The following is an 11,780-nucleotide window of genomic DNA, read 5'->3' as shown; positions in this document are numbered from 1 at the left end:
TTTTCTTAAACACGAAAAGCACCGATGTGGCTTTTCAACCCTACAGGGGACTTTACACTGTTTTGTACAGATGTGGCAACGATGGGCGGGCGCCCTTTGCCGTAAGTATTACAATATTGTTATGGTGAATTTTCATATGTCGCTCCAGGTCGCTTCCTGACACGCATTCTCTTCAACAGTCTTTGCAAGTAGAGAAACTATAATCCATAGTTAACTGCATACATACATACATACATACATACATAAATACATACATAATAATACATACATAATACATACATACATTACATACATACAACATAAATACTACATACTTACATACATACATACATACATACATCATACATACCTACATACATCATAATATACATTCATACATACATACATACATACATACATACATACATATTCATACAACATACATACATACATACATAATACATATATTCATACATACATACTACATACATACATACATAGTACATACTACATACATACAACATACATACATACATACATACATATCATACATACATACATACATACATACATACATACATAATAGCATACATACATAAATACATACATACACATAATTATCCCTCCTGTTGTCTACTTTTTTGTGCTCATTGCCTTCTGTGCATATATACAATATATTTTTATATGTATTATATAATATATATAATAATATATATATATATATATATATATAATATATATATATATACATACGCCATGATAGATCGGTAGCCACTACACACATTTTTTTTTCTCTCCTTGTTTCTTTCTGTGCTCCTTTCTGTAGAAGAGCGTAGGCTCGAAACGTAAAAGTCTTTTCAATTCCTGAGCGTTATACTAATCCATCTGTTTGTTTTGTACGCTACTTGTCTTCGTCTTTTGTTTTTTTCGTGAATTCTCCCCACACATACATACATACATACATACATACAACATACATACATACATACATACATACATACATACATACATACATACATACGTACATAATACCTACATACATACATACACACACAAACACATACATGCATACAAACACATACATACATGCATACATACATATATATATATTATCTATCTATCTATCTATCTATCTATCTATCTATCTATCTATCTATTATCTATCTATCTATCTATCTATGTATCTATGTATCTGTCTGTCTGTCTGTCTGTCTGTCTGTCTGTCTTTCTGCACACACGAGTTAGGTTAATATGCAGATGTGTAAGAAATCAGCTATCAATTTTTCATCACGTTTTTCCCTAGCTTATTAGAAAAAAAAACAACAAAAAAACACCACGGCTGTCCCCTCTTTCGCTGCATAGATACAGACTGGAGGTAATTGAATACATGTTATCAGACGGTCAATCGATATCACGGAGGAGGTGAATTGTTGTTGCACGGAATTATTCAGAATTATTGTCACGCGACATGAAATTTGTGGCTTCGAACTTCTTTGAATTAAATAGGTTAGACTCAGGGAAACTTATATGACATTCAATAGCGAGTGGAGTAAAACAAAATATCTGTCACGTGACAATTCTGCGTCACAACAGATTGATCTAGATACAAACAACGATAGGATAGTGATTATCATGCTTATGTCCATCTCAGGTCACGGTCAAATTGCGACTCGCAGGACTTTCTGAAGGCACACCTAAGCTAAAATACCTTGAATGTTTTTTGTAGTGCGGCCCGCTTGTTGATGTGTCATGTCTCATGCAGCCTTCTTTTCGAAAGTGCTTGCTCATGTCTGATATAGATCAAACTAGATCAAGCAGACCTAGGGTCAAATATGTTACATTTGTTTATTCAGAAATATATTGGACTAGATTATCTAAATGCGTTTTCGTTTTTGAAGACCGTAGAGTATCATTTTATTCATCAGGTTGGACGACTACAGAGAAGTTCCCTCGTTTTTTGCAGCTGTTGTTTAATCCCCTGGTTAGTCCTAAAGAAACAAGCTTTTGATAAAAATCATTCCGCCATGATCATATTGTCTTCCCCTGTACAGGGGCCACAGAAACAAGTAATCCAACGTGCTGCTCTTGAAGACGTTAGGGCGTCATTTGAGAGAGATTTGGTTGCTATTTCTTAAGATTCAACTGACCACTTTGAGACCCAATTTTCTTTAATCTACTCAACAACTTCACCCCAGTGGCTTAGCTAGAGTGTGTGCCACCCGATACAGCATTTTGGTTTGCTGCCTTTCCCGAGCCCCCAAGCGTGTACAGGCAAAACCCCCCAAAACCCCAAAGTGCGGCCCTCATAAAAACGTTGTCTGGGGCTGGTCTCCCCATTGCCCCACCTCGCCAGCTACGCTACTGTTCAACATATAATTTTTAGGGACCATTTCTTTCAGGAATAGTTTAGTTTCTATATGGGATATTTAATTATCTCGGGTCATTTATATGGACCAAATCTTCAAAACAAGTAAAATAATAAAAGAATAAAAGTCTATCCTCTGAAATTGTTTTTATCAGTTTTTTTTTGTTTTCGCATTTGATTTTCTTTACGATCAGTTATTAATTACTTTTTAAAATCAGGTTTTACGATTTATCAAATCTGTTTTTTTTCAGTTTCAGTAAACATTTTGGTAAACAGTGAATGTTCCATGCCAGAAAGTGAACCACTTCAAGAATTTGTAGACCAATATTCCATTAGCTCTGCCTTACAACAGTCTGATATGGTAAGTGGAGTTTCGAAGTTACAGAAATATTATTTTCGAGGAACAGAGGCTATGAAAGAGTCGCGATAGAAGAGACAGGGATAGAAGACAAAACACTTATGGACCAAAGACTGGGTTGTATCTGTTAGTGATGGAATACTAATTCGTAAGTGGAGGCGCAATGGCCCAGTGGTCAGGGCAGCGGACTCGCGGTCATAGGATCGCGGTTTCGATTCCCAGACCGGGCGTTGTGAGTGTTTATTGAGCGAAAATACCTAAAGCTCCACGAGGCTCCGGCAGGGGATGGTGGTGATCCCTCCTGTACTCTTTCACCACAACTTTCTCTCACTCTTACTTCCTGTTTCTGTTGTACCTGTATTTCAAAGGGCCGGCCTTGTCATTCTCTGTGTCACGCTGAATATCCCCGAGAACTACGTTAAGGGTACACGTGTCTGTGGAGTGCTCAGCCACTTACACGTTAATTTCACGAGCAGGCTGCTCCGTTGATCGGATCAACCGGAACCCTCATCGTCGTAACCGACGGAGTGCTTCCACCACTAATTCGTAAAGTGAAACCGAGGCTATTATAGTCGTGCTAGAAGAGAGAGAGAGAGAGAGAGAGAACGCATCTACAACATATCAAAACCGTAATTCTGTTTGTTATCTTTTTTTCATTGGTTAACTGGATGGAGATAAATATTGGAGGCGCAATAGCCCAATGGTTAGGGCAGCGGACTCGCGGTCGGAGGATCGCGGTTTCGATTCCCAGACCGGGCGTTGTGTGTGTGTTTATTGAGCAAAAACACCTAAAGCTCCACGAGGCTCCGGCAGAGGGGGTGGGTAGCGACCCCTGTTGTACTCTTTCGTTCCAACTTTCTCTCACTCTTTATTCCTGTTTCTTGTCCCCGACTTCCTACGCAACCGCCGAGCCTGGATGCGCATTCATTCATCCATCCGTCGATGCTCTCGGTGTCGGGGGTTGACCTGCTTTCTCTTCTGCGGGTCTTACGAATAGCAAAGGACCACGTTTCGGACTTCTTCCACTCTGGGACGAAGACCGCTTCGCACGACAGCAACAGCAGCAGGAGATAAATAGGAGCTATAGACGTCTCAGAAATCCTGTTTGTTATCTTTTCTTTCATTGGTTAACTGGATGGAGATAAATAGGAGCCTTAGACGTCTCAGAAACCAATGCTTAAGAGAGAAAAAGAATAAATGGATAAAGCTAATACAGTTAATTTATTGGGGAGAGACATCGATCAAAGAATTGCCAGGACATTTTAGATAAGAGATAAACGAAGTTTAACGGAATTAATGAGCAAACCCCAAGGTGTTTGCGTGACTGAATGTATGAGTAAGTATTTATAAGTGTGTTTAAATACAGGGTCTGAGACACTGTAAAGATAATGTCATTGGATTTACAGTATTCTCCATAGAAAGCAATTATTCACAGAGCGTGTCCGCTAGTAATTTGATGCTAAACAGTGACCCAGGATGAACTTGTGCATAGAAAGCACCGTGCTGGATGTAGCAGTAATATTATACTCCATTGTGAACTTTACTTGAGCTTTTTAGGGTGTTAGCAATTGTAGGGGCTGAAATCTCTTGTCGTGAAGAGAAAGACCAATCCTTGGGATGCAGTTCAGTTTTATATGCATATCATATATGCAGATAAGAGAAAAAAATCTATCAGAAAGGAACTCTATCTCTCTTAAAAAAATATCTTTTGATAAGCATAACAAATGCGCAACCGGTAAAAAGAACTTTCACCTAATTAAATACACTCTCCCTTACTTAAATTATTTTGTCAGCATTTTCTTCATTTCCTTTATATATATATATATATATATATATATAAGAAAAAATATGTAGTCATATAAAAATATATATTCATATAAATTAAACATTATATCATGAATAGCGATTACGAAACCGGTCGATACATTAAAAATTATATTATAACCATGTAAATGTGCGTATTTTCCTTTTTTAATTTCTTATATATATGTATATATATATATATATATATATATATATATATATATATATATTATATATATATATATATATATATATATATATATCTGTATATATATATATATATATATATATATATCTGTATATATCATATATAATCTTTTCTACTCTAGGCACAAGGCCCGGAATTTTTGGGGAGGGACCAAGTCGATTAGATAGACCCTAGTATATATATAGATATAAGCCAGTGTATTTAGTAATTAATAAGCTAGACAGCTAATCAATAAATAAGAACGTTGTCTCTACAGCCAAACTCCATATCAAATTTTCTTTTTTATTCTGATTTCTTAAAATAGGTCCTTGAATCAACGCCCACTGGAACTTGTCAGGAACCTCTATCAGAAGACATCAAAGATGCCACAGAAGATCCTATACTGGTTGGGTTTGACATTTTTGTTATTTATATATGCATTCTCACATAGACAAGGTGCATTCCAGAAGTTTTCAGACTTTTTCAGGAGAGACATTTATTTATTTCAAAGATGCACAAAATGCAAAATTCTTGTTGTAGCGCTCCAGCCCCTCCGTGAAGGCTACATAAGAGTTCTCCAGAGTGAAGGTGCCCAGGATTCTTGTCACAGCATCCTTCATCTTTTTAGTGTGGAGGCACAATGGCCCAGTGGTTAGGGCAGCGGACTCGCGGTCGTAGGATCGCGGTTTCGATTCCCAGACCGGGCGTTGTGAGTGTTTATTGAGCGAAAACACCTAAAAGCTCCACGAGGCTCCTCCGGCAGGGGATGGTGGTGATCCCTGCTGTACTCTTTCACCACAACTTTCTCTCACTCTTACTTCCTGTTTCTGTTGTACCTGTATTTCAAGGGGCCGGCCTTGCCACTCTCTGTGTCACGCTGAATATCCTCGAGAACTACGTTAAGGGTACACGTGTCTGTGGAGTGCTCAGCCACTTACACGTTAATTTCACGAGCAGGCTGTTCCGTTGATTCGGTTCAACCGGAACCCTCGTCGTCGTAACCGACGGAGTGCTTCCATCATCATCTTTTTAGTATCTTCAAAACGGCTATCCCCGAGGTTTTCTTTCAGCTTGGGGACTGTAGGGAGGGTGAGTGACAATTTTGATGTCAATCCATCTCTGTCAAGTAGTTGGTTACCAGGATGGAATTGGGGACAGGTGAATTGTTCTGGTGCAGAAGCTCTAGGCTTTTGCGAGGAAATTTCTTCCCAAAGTCGCTCAAAACCTCCACCAAGTATTTTTCGTTGACCGTCCTTGTTTTTCTACTGTAGGCACAAGACCCGAAATTTTTGGAGAGGGGGCCAGTCAATTAGATCGACTCCAGTACGCAACTGGTACTTAGTTTATCGACCCCGAAAGGATGAAAGGCAAAGTCGACCTCGGCGGAATTTGAACTTAGAACGTAATGACAGACGAAACACTGCTAAGCATTTCACCCGGCGTGCTAACGTTTCTTATTTCTTTACTGCCCACAAGGGGCTAAACACAGAGAGAACAAACAAGGACAGACAAACGGATTAAGTCGATTACATCGACCCCAGTGCATAACTGGTACTTATTTAATCGACCCCGAATGGATGAAAGGCAAAGTCGACCTCGGCGGAATTTGAACTCAGAACGTAATGACAGACGAAATACTGCTAAGCATTTCGCCCGGCCTGCTAACGTTCCTGCCAGCTCGCCACCTTTTTCGTTGACCGTCTTACCAGAGGGAATCCAGTGGATGTAGATGATGCTCTTTCTGTTGATAAATGAGACAATCACGAGCTTCCCGGTGGACTTGTTTTGCCTGGCTTCTTGTACCAGCAAAAAGCAAACGTTCCGTTCATACAAGTTAATCCACACTAGTCAATCCATGAGCAGGCTGGAGCATTTCATAAGTTCCTGTCGCGTTTTTGTTCAGTTTAGCACAAAACTCTATTGCACAGCGAACTTTCAAATTGATCTTCGCGTTCCGAATACTTCTAAAAAAAAGTTTAAAAACTCCTGGAATGTATTTTGTACATACATACATACACACACACATACATACACAAACATACATACATACATACATACATACATACATACATACATACATGCATACACACATACATACATTCATACATACATACATACATACATACATACATACATACATACATACATAAATACATACATACATACATACATACATACATACATACATACATACATACATACACACACACATACATACATACATACATACATACATGCATACATACATACATACATACATACATGCATACATACATACATACATACATACATACATGCATACACACATACATACATTCATACATACATACATACATACATACATTCATACATACATACATACATACATACATACATACATACATACATGCATACACACATACATACATTCATACATACATACATACATACATACATACATACATACATACATACATACATACATACATAAATACATACATACATACATACATACATACATACATACATACATACACACACACATACATACATACATACATTCATACATACATACATACATACATACATACGTACATACATACATACATACATAAATACATACATACATACATCATACATACATACATACATCATACATACATACATACATACATACATACATACATACATACATACACATAATTATCCCTCCCTGTTGTCTACGTTTTTTTGCTCATTGCCTTCGGTGCATATATACAATATATTTTTACATGAGTATATATATATATATATATGCCATGATAGATCGGTAGCCACTACACACATTTTGCTTCTCTCCTTGTTTTTCTCCTTGTTTCTTTCTGTTTCTTTCTGTAGAAGAGCGTAGGCTCGAAACGTAAAAGACTTTTTCAATTCCCGAGCGTTATACTAATACATCTGTTTGTTTTCTACACCACCTGTCTTCGTCTTCTGTTTTTTTCGTGAACTCTCCCTATACATACATACATATATATATATATATATAAGAAAAAATATATATTCAAATAAGTAAAACATAATATCATGAATAGCGATAGCGAAACCCGTCGATATATTAAAAATTATATTAAAACTATGTAAGTGTGCGTATTTTCCTTTTTTAATTTCTTATATATATATATTACGTATATATGATATAATAATATAGGCATATCTATTTCTACACACACACACACACACACGTATATACGTTTATTCAACGTTATCTAGTGGAAGCGCAATGGCCCAGTGGTTAGGGCAGCGGCCTCGCAGTCGTAGGATCGCGGTTTCGCTGCCCTAACCACTGGGCCATTGCGCCTCCACTAGACAACGTTGAATAAACGTATATACGTGTGTGTGTGTGTGTGTAGAAATAGATATGCCTATATTATTGTGAGTGTTTATTGAGCGAAAACACATAAAAGCTCCACGAGGCTCCGGCAGGGGATGGTGGTGATCCCTGCTGTACTCTTTCTCTCACTCTTACTTCCTGTTTCTGTTGTACCTGTATTTCAAAGGGCCGGCCTTGTCACTCTCTGTGTCACGCTGAATATCCCTGAGAACTGCGTTAAGGGTACGCGTGTCTGTGGAGTGCTCAGCCACTTACACGTTAATTTCACGAGCAGGCTGTTCCGTTGATCGGATCAACCAGAACCCTCGTCGTCGTAACCGACGGAGTGCTTCCCCCCTCAACGTTATCTGCAACAGTTCTATTGTATTTCTTATTAAGAGCAAAGTATCAATTGAGACATTTGTGTTTAATATAGATTTCCTTTTAACCAAAGATCAATATTGTGTTTTACTCATCAAATTGATTGGTTTTATTTGTCTCCCTTCAGTAATTCTAAGTGCTTTTGCTTCTAGTCATTATCCATTTTCTTGTGTTTTATTCTATCTTCTTTTAGTTATTAATTTTTATTTACCTCCGCTCAGTCTCTTTTATTATTTTCACTGCTTCACACTCACACACCTTTATGTCTTCTTCCTTATGCCCTCACTCATCTATCTATCTATCTATCTATCTATCTATCTATCTATCTATCTATCTATCTATCTATCTATCTATCTATCTATCTATCTATCTATCTATCTGTCTATCTATCTATCTATGTATCTATCTATCATCTATCTATCTATCTATCTATCTATCTATCTATCTTATTTCTTTATTGCCCACAAGAGACGAAACATAGAGGGGACAAACAAGGACAGACAAAGGGATTAATTCGAGTACATCGACCCCAGTGCGTAACTTGTGCTTAATTTATCGACCCCGAAGGGATGAAAGGCAAAGTCGACCTCGGTGGAATTTGAGCTCAGAACGTAACAGCAGACGAAATACCAATTTCTTTACTACCCACAAGGGGCTAAACACAGAGGGGACAAACAAGGACAGACAAACGGATTAAGTCGATTACATCGACCCCAGTGCGTAACTGGTACTTAATTTATCGACCCCGAAAGGATGAAAGGCGAAGTCGCCCTCTGCGGAATTTGAACTCAGAACGTAACGGCTGACGTTTCTGCCAGCTCACCACCTTTTTATCTATCTATCTATCTATCTATCTATCTATCTATCTATCTATCTATCTATCTATCTATCTATCTATCTATCTATCTATCTGTCATTCTATCTATCTATCTATCTATCTATCTATCTATCTATCTATCTATCTATCTATCTATCTATCTATCTATCTATCTATCTCCGTGTGTGTGTGTGTGTGTGTGTGTGTGAGTCTGTCTGTCTTTCTCTCTCTCTCTCTTGCCGTCTTTTGTTTTCTTACAATTAATTCTTCCCCCCCTTTTCCCCCTTCATTTTTGAACATCTTAGCAATTCACACATGGAAATCATACACTAATTTCTCTCACTCTCTCTCCCTTTCTCTTCGATTTTATCAATCTCTCTGCCTTACCTTCACTTTCTATATCGCTGTTAATATATCACGTCAACTCTCTAATTTCTCCTCTATATTGTAGTTCTCTATTTTTCGTCTTTCCACCTCTCCTCTCTCATTTGCGCTTGTTCTTCCTCTCTCATTTATCCCTTCTCCTCTGTATTTCACCAAATTCTTGTCACTTAAGTTGTTGACTGTTGCCTCTTTCCCTCCTCTCTCTCTCATTTTTCAATCCCCCGCCTATATTTTAACCTAATGCTTTCATTTTACCTCTTTCACCACACTCAGCATATCCACTAGTTTCTCTGTCTGGTGTCATAAAGAGGAGTATCGCAATAAGCAATGAAAATTGACGTCTCACTTGGTGTTTTATATATTCAGATATTTATGTTGAGGAGAAGATAAGGAAATATATTAAACTGAATCGATCTTAGTGTAATTATTTCTTCAAATAAACAAAAGTCAATGGGGTTAATGCTTGTCTCTAAGTTGTGTGAAGTATAGGCGTAGGAGTGGCTGTGTGGTAAGTATCTTGCTTACGAACCACATGGTTCCGAGTTCAGTCCCACTGCGTGGCACCTTGGACAAGTGTCTTCTACTATAGCCTCGGGCCGACCAAAGCCTTGTGAGTGGATTTGGTAGACGGAAACTGAAAGAGAGTGAAAGAGAAAGAGAGGAAGAGAGGGATAGAGATAAAGAGTGAAAGAGAAAGAAAGAGCGAGCGAGATATATCTTTATATATAAAAGTCAAGTTGTGTGTCTGTCTCCTACGATTTAGATTCCTAACTACTCCCACATTTTGCGGTGCAGTGTAACCAAAACCGGGTATCTTATAGTCGTGATTCATCTCAAGCCCTTCTGGGTATTAGCGCGCGTCTACGATGAGTCTACGATTTTAAAAATAATTTACCATCATTTTTTCCATTTTAATGCATTTTTTAGCTATTATATAAGGGAAGTAACTCTCTAAAAATGTCTACGATGAGTCAACGATTTAAAAAAAATTACCATAATTTTTTTCCATTTTTAATGCATTTTTCTTTTGATATTTTTTGGCTATAACTCTCTAAAAATGCTTATGTAGTTATTTCCCTTACAAACCCGAGCAACGCCGGGCGATACTGCTAGTATATATATATAAATAGATAGATATAAGATAGATAGATTGAGAGAGATTGAGAGAGAGAGGGAGAGAGAGAGAGCGCATTCTTATATCTATTCTCAGTATGTTTATCTAAACAAAAATCTCCAATATTTAAATAATTTCTTACATTAGCAGAAAGAAAGAAAAGGAAGACGAGCCAGAAAGTCTCGAACCAAAGAGAAAATAAAGAAAAGAAGGAAAGCAAAACAGTAAGGACCCAGAGATTAATATTCTAATTTGATTAATTAATATTGCAGTGCTTCTCAAGCTTCTCAAGATGTGGCGTATCCCCTTTTTTTTTACCAATGTGCCAGGGACCGGTAATATTTCTTAGGGATATTAATTTGTACCGGAAAAAATATATGTAATTACGGAGATGTACTTGCATAGCAAGTGACCTGCTCTCAGATCGTGTGCTGAAGCAAAAACAATTGCAGCATGGAAGGTATTTAGAAGCCATTTAAAAACACACAAGAACCGTTAGATTCACTTCAACAATTGAATTTAATTTGTCAAAATATTTTCGTTGCTTTGAAACCGCAAACTGTTCACTGACAAAATTCCTGTTCATTGACAAAATTCATGTTCACTGACAAAATTCATGTTCACTGACAAAATTCCTGTTCACTGACAAAACTCCTGTTCACTGACAAAATTCCTGTTCACTGACAAAACTCCTGTTCATTGACAAAATTCCTGTTCACTGACAAAATTCCTGTTCACTGACAAAATTCCTGTTCACTGACAAAATTCCTGATCACTGACAAAATTCCTGTTCACTGACAAAATTCCTGTTCACTGACAAAATTCCTATTCACTGACAACATTCCTGTTCACCTACAAAACTCCTGTTCATTGACAAAATTCCCTGCTGCAGCACGGAACTTTTTCAGTGAATAGGTCGCGGTTTCAAAGCGACGAAAATATTTTAACAAATTAAATTTAAATGTTGAAGTGAATCAAACTGTTTTTTTTTTGTGTTTTTAAATGGCTTACAAACACCTTCCACGCTGCAATATAATGAATATAATGAATATAATAAAAGTAGA

The 11,780-nt window shown here is 37.4% G+C and overlaps 1 long non-coding RNA gene across 1 annotated transcript; it reads left to right on the top strand.

Annotated features, from left to right (window-relative positions):
• Positions 1–2,618: 2,618 nt before the first annotated feature.
• On the top strand, positions 2,619–10,894 carry LOC118761271. Its single transcript, XR_004997255.1, has 3 exons — positions 2,619–2,705; positions 5,018–5,098; positions 10,864–10,894. It is a non-coding gene; the product is annotated as an uncharacterized LOC118761271 (long non-coding RNA).
• Positions 10,895–11,780: the final 886 nt, after the last annotated feature.

This window comes from Octopus sinensis, unplaced genomic scaffold (assembly GCF_006345805.1).
Source record: "Octopus sinensis unplaced genomic scaffold, ASM634580v1 Contig11325, whole genome shotgun sequence".
Lineage (NCBI taxonomy): Eukaryota > Metazoa > Mollusca > Cephalopoda > Octopoda > Octopodidae > Octopus > Octopus sinensis.
Note: the sequence above shows the minus strand (reverse complement) of the source record. Positions and strands in the feature narration are given on the sequence as shown.